We start from the raw sequence: 19,935 nt of genomic DNA on the forward strand, positions 1-19,935 counted from the left end.
CAAAGTACACATGTACTTAAAGGAAGCTAAGTTTCTTTCTATTTAAAACCATTACCATAAAAATGCCACAAATTTAGAGGCTATTTTTGAATCCTCAACCAATGGCAATAAAAATAATTATTACCTAAACCAGACTCCCAACAACACCCAGTATTCCAACCTGTGGAGGTTATAGTGATGAAAATGTCATGCATTATACTACAGGCACTGCTATACTGTACATGGCTCTAAAACCGGTAACCTGGTACTTTGGATGGGGAAAAAAAAAAAACCATTCTGGGCCCTCACAAACCCTATTTCTAAAACTTGTAAACCAAACAGACGTTATGAAAAAACATTTGTGCAGAATGCATGTAGAAAGCTTCCTTCTTGGTTTGTTTATTGTTGCGGCCCATACATAGTCCTCCCCTTTCAGAACATTGATGCTTCTTCTTCGCTGGGGATTCCAGAGGGAGTGTCACATTGGCCTTGGCGCCCCCGTGGGTTAGGGAGGCAAAACCGTCGGGAAACGTTTCTCCTCATAGCGTTACAGCGTACCCTACTGGCTAGATGACCAGTGAGCTCAGACGGGCACCTGCAGAGCTGGCCTTTGTCCTCCAGAGGCTGGTAGCTCACTGACATCCGCTCTCGAGTTACTGGGTGTAGAAGAGGAAGCTGGCTTGGTCGTGGGATTAGAGAATGCCCACTGAACCTTCAGTTCTCCTGAGCTGTGTGGGGATTTGCTGCAGTGAGGGGAAAAAATAATTGGACATTCTAAATTGGGGATAAAAACAAGGGTAAAATAATTTGACACAAAATGTATAAAAATTCTGCTGATGCAGACAGTAAATGCATTCAAAGAAATATGAAGTGCTGAGTACAGTTTTCATTGCAAGTATTTATTTTTATGGCAAATCTGTGGCAGGAACATTGTCCTTTTTTGGAACTCCATCTCCATTGCGTAAAGTCTGTTGAAATCTTTTCTATATTAATCTTCTAGAAAGCTGTTGCTTGATTCCAAATCTTGGTTTGCTTTCCGATTCCAAATCTTGGTTTACTTTCCCACTGTGGGTAGTTCACAATCGACATATATCTTCATCTTGTTTGTTCCCTTATTTATGTCAGTTTTTATCTTCCTCTGTTTTGAATCTGATTGTGAATAGACTGATGTTTTATATTTTTCTTGCTTAACTTCAATTTTTCTCCCTAAAACTGTAGAGAATAATTACTTAATATTATTATAACATAAATTATTTTTCATGTTTAGTGTACAATACAGTTTTATATAGTTCTTCTCAGTTAATAATCACACTAAAATGTAAAAAAAATTGGCCCTATTCACAAAACTTAAATTTAAAGAACTGGAATTTATAAATTAAATAGTTATTGAACTGTTCTTGCCATTTGTTGGCTTTTTTAACTCAGTCTCAGAAAACTGCATGAATATCATACTTGGTTTTATTCTTAAGAAAAACAATTAGTTAAAGCTTTTGAATAGCTAAAACAGGGCAACTCCCACATTGAACCAGAATAATTTTGATTAGAAAAAAACAAAACAATATTGTGCTGCTATGGAGTTCCCCTATAACTGCACATCCACATGCAACCACTCAAATAACTGCATACATGCAAATCTATGTTATCAGATGTATATAAACACAAACCTAAAATCTTACATCTTACAATTGTGAGACACACAAACTTGGACCTTGTCTCACTCACCAGATAAAATCTAATACACCATATAATGCATACGTTCTAATCAGTTAATTGATCAATACATTGTACACTGGGTAAAACTACATTCAACACATAGTTTATCATCTGCACCTGAGAGTGTTCGTGTTCCATGCTTGTTTTTTTTTTTTTACCAATATAACTTGACTTAAAGGTGACAGGTACTTTAAACCCAAGTTGACTTCACATATAATCTCAAGCAATACTTCAGATCTCTGATATAAGCTGTGTGAGAGTTGTGTGCAACTATTCCGCAACAATCAATGAAAAGCAGAAGGATATTTGTGACTACAAGGGGGTGCCCGTGCAACAGACTTTTCTGTCAAGAAAGTAGTTGCATTGCCCAATGGGTCCATCAAGACAGTCTCCCAGGTGTTCCTGGAATGCCAGTGTTTGCAAAAATATCACCACCAAATAGCATAACTCCAGTCTCAAGCTGGCCATGACAGATGAAGACATGGTACAATGGCCCAGATCACAGAAAACTGTCAGAACCGGATAAGACACACCAGTTTCCACTTGATCATCCATAACGTTTTGACTGTAAGTGTTTCTCAATGTATTCCACTATAACAATGCATCATGAGGTACAGATTCTGGGCTTTGACAGCAGGCCTCTCTAATTTACATTGTTTGGCCAGCCAGTGTACTTTCTATACTCCTTTTTTCTAAAACAAACATATTCTTTCTTAAATACCCAAGCTACAAATAAATCAATAACTATAAAAGCAAAGAGGCCAGACAAGCCTGCTTGGTAAATAGTCTGGTAATCTCAAGGTGTATTCATCTTTTCAAGTGCTGATGTGTGTGTGTAGGGCTACACAATGTTTTCTCCTTAATTAATTGGATATATATTTGGTCAGATGCAACAACAGAAACAAATATCTATGGATCGAGCACAAGTGATTATTTGATTTCTTAGAAACATGTGCTTGTGCAAGCAATGGCCTGATAAATGTTTCAAAATGAAATATTATACTGCAAAAGTGAGACAGCAGAGACCTGTTGTTTTTCATATTATTTGAGTTTACAAAGCATAAATGTTTTATAGTAACAATAAAGTGTGGCGAAAAACAGCTTTAACTTTAGGTTTATGGCAATAATTCCTGCCAAAGAATAAGAGTCAAAAATATTGTTATTTTGCTACATTAGTCCCAATTAGATTTGTTGTACATAAAGCAAAGTATAATTTGACCCTCTTCAAAAAGAGACCAGATTCCACTAAAAAGTGCACTCGAGAATTTGAGGGACAACATAACAAAGAAACAGTCCTATAGACAAAAAACAAAAAAACAAAAAACAAACAAACAAACAAACAAAAACTTTTTTCTGGGTGCATTCCAAATAACACCTGAAATTGTCCACAATTGATATGTTTTCATTTCTGTACAGTTGGATTGATTACCAAGTCCTGCGCTGTGCCAAGCAAATGCTTTTGTGTTACTAAAGCAGTTTTTAATGTCAGCACTTTAAGAATAACAAAATACCAAAGCTATTTCCGTTTTAAGTATCCTGCCTTTCAATAACTGTCTTTTCTAATACCTTGTGTTCTACTGCCTACTAGTAAATGCATATTTAAATAAAAAATATTGGGCTTCTGTGGAAACAACAACAATCTTCCAATAATGACATATAATGATGATAAGTACTGGTTTCTGCGGCAGGAGTTAAAGTGCTGCAATTGTGCACTGTGTGTGTTTTTAACCTTTCATGTTTTATTTAGGAAACTATGGGAGTCTTTATGATTATGATATTAAGTTGTTACTAGAAGAAAACTTCAATAACTTTCTAGAATCGACTGAAATGTAACATTTTAGGGACTCCTTTGTAGAACCTTGGTGTATTTTGGGGGGCTGGAGCCGGGACTTCTCCCTTGTGTCATCCCGCTAAAATATCTGTAAGTCAACCTTTAATTACCTGTCAGTCACTCCTGAAAGCTCTTTTAAAAAAAGGATTTCCAATTAAAGCAGGGAGAGATCAGGCTGCTTTATTTGTTTCATACTGCAATTCCATAACGACAGAGCCTTTTTTTCCCCCTCAAAAGTCAAAACAGAAATCCAAAATTCATGCTCCTCCCCTGTAGTGTAAGCTTCACTCGCTCATGATCGAGCTACTACAACCCCTCAGTTTTCAATTTTATCTTATCCTTCCTCCGATTTGCATCATCAGATTTTTAACGATATCAAGCAACTCATTCATCCTCTTCCCACCTCCATTTCTACAGTATATAGGGCTCCGCGGTGGGTAATAGAAAAGAACCCCTGACCGCCGATAGAAAATCGATGGGACAGAAGTGTTTCTCCGGTGGTGCCCCCTCCCATAGTGTGTTTCCAGTGCAAGAAACCAATCCATATACAAGCTGACTGCCCCTGGATGGAGTGCGACTTGGTCGAGTCCTGGAAGAGTACACAGGCAAGTAACCCTATGTGTGTTTGTCGAGAGAACCCTTACCTCATTCCCGTACAGGTTGGGCAAAAGAGCACCCACGCTTTAATTCGAACCATGCTCTTGAGGGGTAGGACTTGTCAGCTAACTGGCACAGTGGCCATCTCGTGCATTCATGGAGATGTCAAGCACTATCCTACCATTAAAGTTAGTATTCACATAGGGAATCAACAGGCGGACGTAATCGTCGCTGTGGCTCAGACTGCCATACCCGATGATAGTGGGGCGTGATTGGCCCCACTATGACAAATTATTTGAGAGGCGCTCTGTGTGTGTCACTACACGCCCCAGACAGGTACGAGAGGAAACGATTGGTGACATTTTTCCTATCAGCCCCGACCTGTTCAATCCTTCTTTCCGTCCTAAGAAAAGCAAGCGAGGGTGTAGGGCGGATCGATGGGAAGGCAGTTGAATGAGATTGGGGGAGAGCACTAGGTCAAATGCTTACCAACCGAGCAAAAGGAATAGAAAAGGAGTGGGAGTGCAATGTGACCTGCAGGTAGGGGAGAGCCCAGCACCACAGTGTGGTTCAGAGTCAGCATCCTCAGGGAATATAGATGTATGGAACCGAGATGTGGATTTGGCATTCATGCAAAATAATGATAATTCTTTGAAATTCGTAAAAGGTCAGATACAGGAAGTAGATGGGAAACCTGTGATTGATAAATGACAGGCTAATATATAGGGTGTCTAGGGCGGCCAGGACAGGGGGAGAGCTGTTACAGTTATTAGTCTCTACTGCTTTTCGAACAGAGGTAATGCGGTTGGCACATGATATCCCGTTTGTGGGACATCTCAGTCGGGAAAAGACAGAGGAGCGGATTCTGTCTCGCTTTTACTGGCCGAGGATTTATCGTAACATACGGGCTTATGTATCAGGCTGTTCAGTGTGTCAATTGACGGCCGCTAAACATGTTCGTCCCGCTCCACTGGTGCTGCTGCCTCTTGTATCTACTCTTTTTGATCACATTGGGATGGATATTGTGGGTCCTCTGGATGGTACATAATTGGTATACTGGTTTATTTTGGTGTTCATTGATTACGCCACCTGGTATCCTGAAGCAGTCCCACTCCGCATGGTTAGCGCAGTCAGTGGCCACTGAAATGGTAAGCATTTTCTCTCAGGTTGACATTCCTAAATAGGTTCACTTTCACAGCCTTCTGCAAGCAACATCACATCTCCCCTTGTCCCTTCAACCAGGATTTCATTCTTTCTTTTCTCGGTCATGCTAAAGACAATCTGCATCTCTCTCTGGAAACTAACAAAACTTATCTAGATGGAATTCAATACCATTATCAGGAGGCTGTGTGGTCCAGTGGTTAAAGAAAAGGGCTTGGAGCTAGGAGGTCCCCGGTTCAAATCCCACCTCAGCCACTGACTCATTGTGTGACCCTGAGCAAGTCACTTAATCTCCTTGTGCTCTGTCTTTCAGGTGAGATGTAATTGTAAGTGACTCTGCAGCTGATGCATAGTTCACACACCCTTGTCTCTGTAAGTCGCCTTGGATAAAGGCGTCTGCTAAATAAACAAATAATAATAATAATTATCGGCTATCGTGCATTTCCTGTCCTCCTCTTTCATCTATCCCTGCTGTTCGCCTTCTACTTAGGGGAATGGCAAAAAGTTTCCCTCCTCCATCTCCCTATCACTTCAGATATTCTCTATCACTTCATCTCTACGGCAAGATTGATTTTCTCCTTTTGACAATCTAGTTGTGGGGCATTTTCCTTGATAATATGATAATAATACATGAACATGTATTGGAAATGTAACTGGATTAATTAATGAAAAACTGTGTCTTGAGAAACAGGGCAAGCTGCTGCGTCTTTCTTGCGGACACACTGAACTATGTGATCTACTGAACAAGGTGACCTTGGGCAGCAGTGTGGAGTAGTGGTTAGGGCTCTGGACTCTTGACCGAAGGGTTATGGGTTCAATCCCCAGTGGTGGACACTGCTGCTGTACCCTTGAGCAAGGTACTTTACCTAGATTGCTCCAGTAAAAACCCAACTGTATAAATGGGTAATTGTATGTAAAAATAATGTGATATCTTGTAACAATTGTAAGTCACCCTGGATAAGGGCGTCTCCTAAGAAATAAATAATAATAATAATAGGTGGCACCTGAACTGGATTAGGCTGAAAGGGCAGTTGAATTATGTACAGATAATTCACATGTGCAACAACAATCGTTTTGACGCAAGGAAGACATAAACTACTGATGTCCCAGTGTAAAAGTACATTAAAACATCAAAGGACTAAGAGTTTAAAGAGGCAAGTTACACAAATGATCTCATGAAAGTGGCTATTTAGCAGAGTGAAAAGACTATAAATATCCAACCAAAAATAAACATTTTGCGCTCCATATTGAATGCTAAAAAAGGTGCTGTCACTCTGCTAAGCGAAGCTGCAACACCGGGACTGCCTAAAAACGGACCCAAGATGGGACTCTGCCTGAAAACAGACCCAAGAAGAGGAAGCAAGCTGCAAGCAAGTCACTACCACAAGCAACGAGACTGAGGCCCGGCCGGAGGACTGACGTAAAACTTACATCGACTGTTATCAGACAAACCAGTCTGGGAAACTGTGACCTGCTACCTGCATAGCTAAAAGATTCAGTGAAGAGGACAGAGAGGACGAAAGCTTTGTTGCCGAGTTTGATTCAATGTGGGATTGAAGATTTTGTTGCTGAGAGAAGAGCCTTTTGTACTGGACACTTCAAATCTGTTTCCAAACCAGCGGACCAAAAGTCTAAACTTCAAGGAACCATTGAGTATAATTCCAGTTGCATTTTCCTTTCAAGAAACTAAATTAATTGATTCACATTCACATAGAATTAAACTTTTAATTATTTAGTTTGCACACTTTGATGTGTGAAATAACTTTTAGCGAAACTTGATGAAGTAACTATAAGTAATCTACCTCATATTGTTGTATGAAGAATTTATTTAAAAGTAAACTTGTCATATCCTAAATCTATATACCCATTAATACATAGTCATGAAATCTGTTTGTCTTTGTGCATTCTTTGGTTTTCTTCGCTGTTCTGAGTTTTCTGTCCCCTCCCCCTCAGGTTTTCCATCCTAGGCCTTTGTTTCTGTGACCTCTCTCTCATTCCTGACTCTCACTATCTAATTTTTCATCACATTTCTGAACCAGATCAGCTATGATAGGGGCAATTTGTTCAGCTGTGCAAACTCATCTCTCCTCTTTGCCCTTATTCCTCTTTATCCCACTATCTTTCCTGTAGTTACCCCTCTAACCCATCCGATCCTCTCTTTATCAACTATGACAATTCTATTATAACAATAGACTGTTTTTTCCTAATTTCCCCCAATTGTACTCCCCCCACTCATTCCGTATAAGTGTGGCAACATCAGCAGCTAAAGTTAAAATCAAGCAGTCCTTAATTTAAAAAAATGGGGCATTGGTCTTCCTCTGCAGTGGAATCTTACATTCGCTCTTCTCTCCCTGATATAATTTCTGCTCAACAAAGTATTGCTAGCATGCCCGGAGTGGGGGCCATCAGGACCACTAGAGGCTTCCTCCCACAGAAGGGGGTGGGGGGGGGGGTTCCTCGCCACAGAGCGGTTAGATTAGTTTAAAATAATAATAATAATAATAATAATAATAATAATAATAATAATAATAATAATAATAGCAATAATAGCTAGTCATTGACTCAACTTATCAAAGGTGGCTCTTACAGCTTCGTGGGGGGGGGGGGGGGGGGGGGATGACCCCTGGCCCTCTTTATGTGTTTATTTCTTTATTCTTTTCCAGTGCTTTTGTTCTCCCTGCACAGATCGCAGGGTTCTCCATACGGCCTTGGAGCGTCAGCCGAGTCTGACCTCTCTCAATTAGACGACTCAGTAAGGGAGACCTTGGTTAATCCTCTATCCTTCCTTATTTCCCCTTGGGGGAAGTTCCTCGCTTCCCGGCCTTGGAAGTCGATCGGTTCGGCCTCTGTTCAGCGAGGTCGGCTCTTTGAGTAGTCAAAGGGAAACCTGTTGCTAAAGTCACAAGCACTTTGTCTTTTTTCTAGTATGACTGTCAGCACAGAAAACGTAGAAATATTATTTATGAAACCTCATTACACAGTCAGGTACATTTTTTTCTGTAGCTATACGGCGAAAACAGAAATGTCAGATATAGCTAAACACAAACAAATTTTTTTTTTTTTTTCTAATTGATATTTTCTCACAGTACTGTTACAGATACTTTAAAATGCATTGTTGCTTAATGTTTTCTAAAACGTTAAATGATCTCCGTTTCAATCTGAAGGAAATATTTTTGGATATCCCTGCAAGCAGGTTTTAAAGTTTATTAAGTTATCGTTACAATTATCCAAATTCAGTATAGTGCTTATTTAAATATTATTTTAGCAATTTTAAAAAGGTTTCAGTTATGTATTTTGATGATGCATGGTCCATTTTAAAAACGTTCGATCAAGCTCTGATCCGATTCTGATCTTGGTCTAAATTAACAAACATGGTTGATCCGATAGTTGGGCCGTATTCTTACTACGTCCTCAACGAAAACCTCAAGAGGGTTTTGCCTATCTTTAAAAACCCGACCTATACGTGTCTGATGGTTTCAAATAAAACGAATTACGTTTAGTTCCTCAATTTTTCAAAAGTGGGATCAAGTTCTGATCCTGCTCAAAAGCAAGATCAGGTTTGAGCTCTGATCTGAGCTCAGATTGAGCACTGATCCGTTTAGTACAACGCAACTAGGATCAAGATCAACATCTATGCTCGGATCCGGGATCGGATCCCTTTAGTACAACCGGCCCCTGGTGAAACAGGAGCAGAACCATTAGCAGAACAAAGGATTTGAAGAACAAATATGATTGAGTGTGTTTTGATACACCATTGGTATGTCAAAATATGATAATGTTATCACTGCAAGACCATTCTACCAATATTGCTCATTTGCTGCATTTGCATTCAAGGTCATTTAGTAAGGGATCCGGATATCTTATGCTACTGTGAATAAAACATTTTGAATATACCAATTAAAGATCTGCCTGGATTTCTACTTACATGAATCAAGTCTGACCTCTAAATCCATCAGGAGTAAATGGCAAACAGGTCCAAAAATAGAAGTGCATGGAGATGTACTTTCATTTCAGGATTGTTTAGAAACCAACCACATTCAATTGGAATATTTACTAACTTGCATTTTATCTTAAGATCTTTATATTATTTCAACTTCACAAACTTGTTTTACTGTAAAGTCACACCACTACTGTGAATCCCTTCACCCACACATTTTCCCTGTCAGCTCCTGACAGTACAAATTAAGATATGGGTAGGAAAAATCCATCACAATTACAAACTACTTCACAACACTTTTCTACTATGAAGTCTGACTAAAAAATAATGTTGGTGACTCTCGAATCAATTCTTTTTGTCAGAGAAAATCCATTATAAATATAAATGTCCATTTAATACTGCAATTATGAAACTTTTATAAAAAAAAACGTTTACAGAACAATTGCTTGAGGGCTGTGTTTCAATTAAGAGCATGTGTTCATGACATGTGATTTGATTAAACAGGTAAATGACATGGGGCATAAAGTGGGTCTGTGTTTTCTCACTGAATACAGCTCTTACATTATAAAATCAAGTAATTTGGTTTTGGCAGGTATACAGTACATATAGAATGACTTTGTGTGAAAAAAAAAAACATATTAAGTTTTAAAGACATATTACCTTCAACCTGAAAGTTTGGCCACAGAGAATCATCTTTTCTCCAAACTGAAGCACTACTGCGAAGTCTTGTTTGATTACAGACAGTGGTGTTCTTCTGCAAAGAAAATAACATGTTTTTTGGAAGTATTAACATACTGCAAAGAGTAATAAGATGTGCGTGCATGACAGTGGTGTGATCTATTTGACATGGACAGAACTGCTAATTGTATAGGGATTAATAATTCAACATATGAGAGCTACTACATGCTCTCTTGATCCCATTTCTACAAAACTATTAATAGATGTTCTTGGTGTTATAAATACCTACATTTTAAAAATTATAAATTGTTCACTTTCCTCCAGTATAGTTCCCTCAGCACTTAGCTGTGGTAAAGCCTATACTTAAGAAAAACAATTTGGACCCTAAAGTCCTCAATAACTATAGGCCAATCTCCAACCTATCATTCTTAGATAAGGTTCTAGAGAGAGTTGTTGCAATTCAATTACAAATATTTCTAACTCTTAATGGTATATTCGAGAAGTTTTAGTCTGGTTTACGTGCTGCACATAGCACCAGACGGCCCTTGTCAGAGTTATTAATGTTATGGTATTAATTATTCTTGATCTAAGTGCTGCCTTTGATACTGTAGACCATTCCATCCTACTGAATCGTCTTGAAAGCACATTAGGACTGTCTGGCCTTGTCCTATCGTGGTTCAAGTCTTATCATTTTGATAGGTTTCAGTACATCTCAATTGGGGAGGTAAAATCGGCATTATCAGAAGTTGCCTATGGTGTTCCACTGGGCTCTATTCTAGGTCCCTTGCTGTATTCATTATATATGCTACCGTTATGTGACATTATCTGTAGAACCCAGCTATATTTGTCCTTAAAGCCAGGAATGTCTTCTGCCTGGGTGTTATTAGCTATTTGCCTTACAAACATCAAGCACTGGATGTCACAATGTTGTTTCATCTAGAATTTATTATTGCAATGCACTTTTTTCTGGTGTCCCAAAACATGCGGTATCCCGCTTGCAGCTTGTTCAGAATACCGCCGCTAGAATTCTGATTAAAACCTGGAAAAGTGAACATATTACCCTTGTTTTGGCTTCTTTACATTGGCTCCCTGTGCAGTATATAATTGATTTTAAGATTTTGCTGTTAATTTACAAGGCCCTGAATGGATTAGCACCTAGTTATTTGTAGGAGTTAGCTTCCAAACCGCACTCTGAGCTCACAGGATGCAGGGCTACTATACAAGCACTAACTAGACACACGGAACCTAAACTAAATGGCAGGACGGCTAAGCCGTTTACCTGCTACACAACTCCAACAAAACCACACAGGTTTACACTGTACACACTTTACGACTGCTTGGAAGCAGAGCACCCTTTCTGCCTCCTTCCCCTCAGCAGCCCTGAGCAAACTGACTGCCCTCTTTAAATGCCCTGCACCTGGTTCTAATTTAACAATAATTACCAGGTGCAGGGGATAATTAATAATAAAACAATTAACAAATTAAATTAAACAATAAAGCAAAACAATTTAAATTAAAACAAATGTGAATTCGCACATTTGTTTTTCCATGCAGGGAGCATTAACCCCCTCCCTGATGTGTTACAATACATACATGTATATATAAATGGCCTGGTAAACTTGTCTAATCATGAAGACTTGTGAAATTAAACAAAAAATAATAAGGGCTCACATAAGAATTAGCCTTCAATTGTTTTTTTGTCCAATTTAATATGTCCAAATAAATATCCGGTTTTCAGAAAGAAAAAGCCTTCAATAGCTAAACCAGGTGTCAGTAAGCTGGCCTGCATTACCATTAATGTCATGTCTATGTAAAGTTTCCTTAAATCAACGTTAGTGGTTCTGAAAATAATTATTAGCCAAAGAAAAGTCTCTGATTTAATTGTTTAAGGTAGCTCTCTGTCATTATATTGCTTTTCTTTTAAAGAATTAATAAATAAAACTGGGACTAAATAATACAACATTAGTATATCACATTCTGAATTCCGCTGTGCCCTAGACTTAATTTGAATCTTTAATTGCAGGTCAATAGAATAATAAACTAGCATACATTCTAGACCTCTCATTTGACAAATACAGGTGTTTAGTTCTTATTGACAATGTCTCATTGTGACCAAGTGGGTAAGTGTGTACAGTTGAAAGCAATGCAGCCATGCCGAAGAAACAGACAGACAACGAGATTCAGGTGCAATGCTGTTCAATTATCTTTGTTTTTCCAAATCCTGCCGGCAAAACAAACAGTAGACAATAATGATAGAAAGTAATACAGCGGCATATATTACTTTACTTATAATCCCCGGGTTTAACCCGCAACCAAAAAGTCCTGTTCTTTATATACCCACACGTAACACAAAACACATACACAGTTAGTTAGTGAGTGTATTAGTGCATGTGGTGCAAATACAATCCTCCGTGAAAACAAGTGCAGTGATGTTGTCCGATTTAGTGCTGGCCTTTGGCGACAGCTCTGGATCGTGTTAGCTGTCTAAATAACAAACAAGTACAATTTAGACACAACAAACAAAACAAACAAAACACTCACAGTTCAAAATACAGGTCTCCTTTAGGTCTTGTTCTAACCATTTACAAAGGAACAGATCACTTTACTACGTCCCCTTTTTATACCCTCACTCATGACCCCTTGGTTAACGAGCGCATCCAGTCCTCCAATCCGCAGATGCCACGCCATTTTCCGTCCGGGTCTTTGAGTTTGTGTACCGTAGCTCCGCCCCCTGTTTAGATGGCCGACTTCCACCTAACCCTGGGAATAAACTGTCATGCCATTTAGTCCAGGGTACTCTGTTCCCTTTAGGAGGCTGTGTGGTCCAGTGGTTAAAGAAAAGGGCTTGTAAGCAGGAGGTCCCCGGTTCAAATCCCACCTCAGCCAGTGACTCATTGTGTGACCCTGAGCAAGTCATTTAACCTCCTTGTGCTTCGTCTTTCGGGTGAGATGTAATTGTAAGTGACTCTGCAGCTGATGCATAGTTCACACACCCTAGTCTCTGTAAGTCGCCTTGGATAAAGGCGTCTGCTAAATAAACAAAATAATAATAATAATTTACACAACGCCCTCGCAGGTCAGGAGATCTAACATCAAGAATCATTCGATCTCTGTCACACTCATGTAAAACATATTTCTAAACCTAGTAGAAATAATAAAGCACATTCATGACATAAATAACATTATCAAATTCACGTAGTAGTGGTGAAAAAATAAGAAATTGACTTTTAGGAGCCATTAATGTGAAGGTATTATAGAGATTACATAAAATCCTTAACATTTTTAGTAACAAACTAGGGTTGTATTTTGGGAATTTATGCTAAGAATTAACTGTGACATCTGTGTTAACATTTCCAGCTATTGTTTGGTAACACAATCTACAAGCCCCTATGCATAAAACCTTTGCTCTTGTTTTCTATAAAGATGTCTATTAATAAAGTTACTTACATAGCTTATTGTACGAGTGTCACACTTGCAGGGTGCAGAAAAAGGTCGGAAATTAGAGCCACTGTTCGTATTTTTCTTGGATTTTATGTTGCTTGTTGTCAATAGTTCACTATGGGAATCAATCTGTTCATTTTTGTCACTGTAAAAAAGACATCAGAAACTTGTAGTACAGGCTATACTTGACTAGAATCAAATCAATGAAAAAAAATATAAAAAATAATATGCACTCAACTGTACAAAATACAGCTCTGTAACTAATACTAAAATTGTAACTAACACTGTTTCTGGAGTAGAGAAAAATTATTAAAATGTCCTTAGTTAATGTAAATAACAAAATATATTGTGTTGTGAAAACACAAAAAAATCCAGCACAGTACGGAATATGCAGGTTGAAATCTGCGACAGGGTGGTCTATTTTGAAGCCAGCCCAACCATAGAACTGTAAATATTGCATATTTTATAGTCTGTTCTGTTTTCTGTGCCCATTTCTGATGAACATTTTTTGATTCTCCAGCTTGATAAGCTCTCTGGCCTAATTAAATAGCCAATTGGCAAATTAGTTCATTAAACTAAACCACCTGGAAACCAGGTGTATAAAAGGCTGCAACCAGCCTTTGTTACAAGCAGGTGTGGAGGCTAGAGCTTTTACAGTAGTGTCAGTCAGTCAGTCACTGGGCAAAGTAACAAACAATTGTTTGTTTAACACCCATGAGATAGGGGCTTCTTTCTTGGCCTAGGATAAGGCCACTGCTTTATTGTTTAAACGTTAATTTTTTGTGTGAATAAAAGTGTGTATTAGCGCTTTAAACATATTTATTTTTCTTCACTGCCTGCCTTACTACTTGGCTAACCTTTCAAACTGTTCTAATAATAGAGCAGTGTCATTTTTTAAGTGTCATATGATCAAGACTACAATAAACAAAAACAGTTATCTTATAATTTGTATTGTTATAAACGTTCTATACATAATTTCTATATTTCTGAAAACCTACCTTTATTTAAACACAGGTTTTGAAGCCCATTCAAATATATTAAATAGATGTTGATATAAACAAGTACAGTACTAAAGTGGAACTGGAAAACAAGTCCAGTGGAGTGACCCTGAAAGGAACACATTTCTTTAGGCAAGGTGACTGTCGTTAAATAAATAATCTGTTTTTAAAGACTACATGATACATTTTTTTATTGCTTTCCATGGCAGGTATTATAGTGGCTAATAATTATACATTATTATATATACCCTAATTAGTTGTTTTACAAATGTTCTTGTTAAGGGCCTAATTTATTTATTGTATAAATAACTATTTCCCAAAATGTATAAAACATAGCAAAAGTGGAAATAGATCAACACCATCAAATATTTCGTTGTTCCACAGTACCTGTATTTCCATTTAGTGTAATACATTAATATGTTCCAAAACACTTCTGCTTGAAAAGAAAACAGCACAACAATATGCATCTGGTGGAAGTGTTAAGCATCAAAGTGGCATGTGAAAGACCATACCATATTTCCTGACCTTTGCTTTCAAATGGAAGCCTGTTTTATTAGAAAGCTTGTAATACAAGGCTGTGTATCCATTCTATTTGTTTGACAGAGGTTCCTGTTTGTTTCAGCCATTGAAACCCAAATTGATTGCATTTACTGTACAGCAATGGCCAAGTTTTGCATAGTCCTATAGAATTAACTCATTTTGCTTCATAAAGTCGAATGAAATCTGCTGAATAATGTTACTTTAACATATTGAATGACATACAGTTTGTAGTTTTCTATATACTTAATGAAAAACTGACAAAAATGTACAAATGTTACATTTCGAAATCTAACATGAAATACTATACTACTATTGACTTCCAGTAGACTTCTGCAATATCATTTTGTAGTTTCTTTGATTACATGATGTTAAATAAACTATCTAAATTATATTCATATAGTTTTAATTATGTCTCAATCCTAAAATTCTAGGTGATGCAAAAGTTTTAGCCAAAGCAGTATAACCTATTATAGTATTCTACACACATGGTTAGTGCTTTCTGAGACACTGAAAACTTTGGATATTAAAGATTGACATTTTTCCATCTTCTGTGTTATAGAAAATAACCCAAACTAGATCTTATTCCCTTTTGATATTCATAACCCTCAATGACATGTGTCTACGGAACACTTTTATAATGGTACTGGGGCACACAAGGTCTGCCCCACTAAAGTGCTTTAAAATAAGCTGACTTACATTGTTCAAATGGGAAAGTCACAAGAGCTCATGGAAACCACAAAATTATTGGTAGCAAAATGGCACCACTATAATTACCTTTAATATGTTCCCCTAATATTTCAAATGGCATTCACACTTTCTTATTTCAAATATCCCTGAATCTTGCCTTTAACTGCTCCTTCTGCAGTCATAACAGTAAGTGTATAGTTTATCTGGAGATAGTGAAATCCAACATTTACAGTGCATGGGACTCTCTACTGTAAGCAACAATATGCAACATACAAGGGTATGTCTTATTTTAATCATTTAAGCAACAACAGGATGGCAGTATTTCAATTATCTAAATGCCAACATATCTAAATACCACTGCATTTTTCAAATAGGGTCCTACGAGTCACCAGGTCTGCTCTTTTATAAAAGCACAACGACTGCGTTTTATTTACTTCTTAGTTTTCAGAACAAATAAAAAAAATCATTTATTCAAATGATTGGTTTTTTTTTCTGTTTGAGTTTGTAATTCCAAACACCTTATCTTGTTTTTGTATTTTTTTTAAAAAATCCTATAACAATTTTCTAACAAAACAATCTTGCTTTGAAGGGAATATCAGTACTTAAAGGATGTTTGCTATTTAATCAATCGAAAAGAGAAACGGCGGCAGCAGAGTAGCAATAAGTAATTGTCTTGCCCTTTTCCCAGATAGCTTGCATGATCCTGAATTTACTCATTTCATTAGAGTACAGGAAAATATAAAATACCATGTAAGGCCATGAAAACTGAAATAAAAAGAAAATGTTATTGAAAAAATGACAGTCGAGCACTCATGGCAAATTAAACACACATGTTGTTGAAAATATTACTTTTTCCCTGTATTTAATAATTACACCTAAAGTAAACCCATTGTCTGGTATGTTTTAGGAAACTTCATGGGAAAAAACATTCCAATGGTAAATTCAGCATGCTGCCGAAACTTATGTAAAAATAAGAAAAAAACTAAAATCAACTGCAAACGTGGCATAATTACATGGACACAGGTGGATCCAAACTGAGTACCATTTTGTAAGTAATTAAGCAAGGTAGATTAAAGGGGTTTCTTCTGAGCTTTTGTCATAGTTAGCAGAAGCACAAAAAGATCCCATCCTAACACACACATTATCAGGCTGCATTTACATGTATAATGTATTTAGGCAGTACTCTTTGCATTATTATACTTCTTAAGGACTTGGAATAAGAAATTGATAATCTAACAAAACTAAAAAAAACATCCCAGGGACAGTATGTGCAACACAACTGATTTTGTTTTTCTTATTTACAACATGTTGGTGCTGTGTCCCTTGATTCAGTCTTCTTTTGAACACTCAGTTGATCAGTAGAGTATGTACATTATAAATTAAACTACTTCCATATTGACTACAGTATAATTGTTCTATTATTATTCTTTATCATAGTTTAGCAATACTCTATCAAAAACAAGTATGGTAGTAAAATACATCCCACACCATGCTGTAAATTCAAAATTAGAACTATCAGTATGATAGTATGAAGTTGATAAACAGTTTTCCAGATATACTGTAGAAATGTGGATGGGAGAAACATGTATGCAGTGTGGTTATGTTGGTGCAATCCATGGTAAATCAGTGCTGTCAAACATTTCAATAAAATCCAGCTGTGATGTATACAGTAGGTTGATCAAAGGAACTATTTATTATGCTGTAGTTTTACCTCTTTATCATAGTCTAGTATATCATGGTAAACACATAGCATAGCATAGTAAAACTAAAAGCATAGGAATGCATAGTATTCAAATGGTAAAGCATGGGAAACTGAAAATAAATAAATAAACAAATGTATCACAATGAGGTAAGGTTACTGTACTTCGCTAGCCTCTGTGTTGACAGGTGGTTGACCACATCTTGCACCTTTGAATCTTCCTCTCTCAACACCCGTGTTGTCAGGGAAGCCCAATTAAGTAGCACTTTAGACTGCAGAAGTTCAGAAAATAAAATCGGTCATTAGAACATCCAATAACCAACAGCAATGACATATAATTTCATGTCTGGTTACAAAAGCAGAGCCTAAAAGCATACACAAGAAAATAGGAATATTTTTTAAGACAAACAAGATTGATTTCCTTTATTAGTAAATAGTGTATGTTACACAATCTGCTCTTAATTAGATAGATAGATAGATAGATAGATAGATAGATAGATAGATAGATAGATAGATAGATAGATAGATAGATAAGCCCCATTTTGTTAAAATGAATAGGTGTTTAATTAAATAAATAAATAAAAACACAGTAAAAATCCCAAAGGATGATGTAGAATTAGTACCTTTACTTCAACGTGCATCATTATCTTCCCAAATTCATCTACTTCACTTTTCATGTGAGGAGGTGCTGCACCTGCAATTAATAACGTGTTGTTCATCTTTTTAACCTAATTCCACATCTGTGTGGCCACATTTTTTTATACAGATTACTCTTTTTATATACAGTATATTGACTCATGTATAGAAAGTGAAAATCACAGGAAAGACCTAATACTATTTGTGAGGCTACACTACAAAAATTGACATCCACTGATTTACATTAACTAAATTACATCAACCTAAATTTTTACTCTAAAATGCAATATCACCATTTTTTGTGAAAGGAAAATTCTTATAGGTGTGTCTTTGCTATTTGTTACTCGTTTGACCAAAAAAGTGGTACAAATTCCACATTGACATGAAGCCCTTGATAAATATGGCATACTTTGCTTGTCCTCCAACCTCTGACTTACAGACAGTTGCACTATATTCTGGTGTTATTATCTTTGTTGTAACTTTAACAAATACAGGGAACACTGGAAATGTTGTACAGTGGACTTACCTACTATTTTAGCAACATGCAAGGCAGCAACAGCATCTCCCCACCATGCCCTAAAAATACAGTAACATTGTATTGTTAATCAGTGTCATTTATTCAAATGAATTTGTAAAATGCTGTTGATTTGTGTTTTGCAATGTTTAACAATAATGAAAACTACTATCGGTGGTATTATCCAGACCAACAACTAGATTAAAGTTACTCAGCCACATAGACTCAACACCCAAAGCAAGAGATTATTAAGGATACATAATTAAGAAATAAAAGCCTGTACAGCGGACATAACTGGACATTACAAAGTGTTTTTTGGCAGTAATTATCCCCTGCAGGGAATGAAATTCCATGTGGAGGAGGTTGTACATACGTATGTCACCTCACATTTTTCCATCTATCTAGAGAACCCTGTTCTTATACAGTCATCATGAAATTTTGTATAAATATTAGGCTATTTTGCATAAGTGATTGTCAATATCTAATTCTGGGGATTTTTGGGGGGTACCTGTCTGTCCGTTCATCCATCCGTCTGTGACACAACAGACTAGTATACAGCATTGAACAATACATTATCTAATCAATGTAAGTCGACTATACACAACGGATTTGGCTATGAATTTAAACTGAAACCATAAAGAAAGAAAGCAAACATTGGATCAATTTACAATAAAACACTTAGCTGAAATGTATTTTTAATCCGAAGCAGTCGTCTTTTCATAAATGATGATGAACTAAAAGCAATAACCAACACCAAATTGCTGTAATGATATGAGAAGTACATTGCACTTTCTTTTTAAATATGAAGGCCCTAACACTCATAACTGTTCTCAACCACAAAATCATTCAGGTGTCTGTACTGTGTTTAAAGTTCATTTTAATAGATGCAAGTATTATTTTATTTTATTTGCTTGGTTGCTTTGAGATATAATTATCAAAAATGTGTGATCATAGGGTTTCCTACAAAAAAGTGATCTAATTTGCCTTCAATGCAACACATTAAAAACATTTTCATGTTGCATTTTATAGTGCCCTCTAGTGGAAAAATATAAAACAAGCTTATGTTATACAAAAAAGCATAATAAAATATCCAGCAAATGTAATTATGCAAATCATATACTGCATTGAAATTCCAAAACCGTATTCAATATGCAGAACTAACAGAATGCCTTATATATAGTATAGGAAAGGGAATACAAACATTAAATCCAATAAACCCCACTGTTAATCCTTTCATAGTTAGCATATTCTACATTTAAAAAAAAAAAAAAATGTACCCTTTTTCTTAAATATGACAGCATATAGGTATTTTCTATAGATTTTAATACAAATCTATATAAAAAATAAATACCATGCAGTGCCAATTAAACATGTACTGTACAGCAGCTGGTATTGTGTAAAAAAAAATACAAAATAATGTTGATTTCCATTCTTATATAATACGTCACATCTATACATACTTTTTAACAAGATATTTAAAACAGTTGAGCTGGTTTAATGCATCCTCGGCCTCTGCTTTTCTTA

The 19,935-nt window shown here is 36.6% G+C and overlaps 1 long non-coding RNA gene across 1 annotated transcript; it reads right to left on the bottom strand.

Moving 5' to 3' along the window:
* Positions 1 to 247: 247 nt before the first annotated feature.
* Positions 248 to 12,475, bottom strand: LOC131732462 (uncharacterized). Its single transcript, XR_009325536.1, has 3 exons — positions 12,438 to 12,475; positions 9,879 to 9,972; positions 248 to 722 (listed from the first exon to the last, which is right to left on the bottom strand). It is a non-coding gene; the product is annotated as an uncharacterized LOC131732462 (long non-coding RNA).
* Between the last annotated feature and the right edge of the window lie 7,460 nt (positions 12,476 to 19,935).

Source organism: Acipenser ruthenus, chromosome 3 (genome assembly GCF_902713425.1).
Source record: "Acipenser ruthenus chromosome 3, fAciRut3.2 maternal haplotype, whole genome shotgun sequence".
In the NCBI taxonomy this organism is placed as follows: Eukaryota; Metazoa; Chordata; class Actinopteri; order Acipenseriformes; family Acipenseridae; genus Acipenser; species Acipenser ruthenus.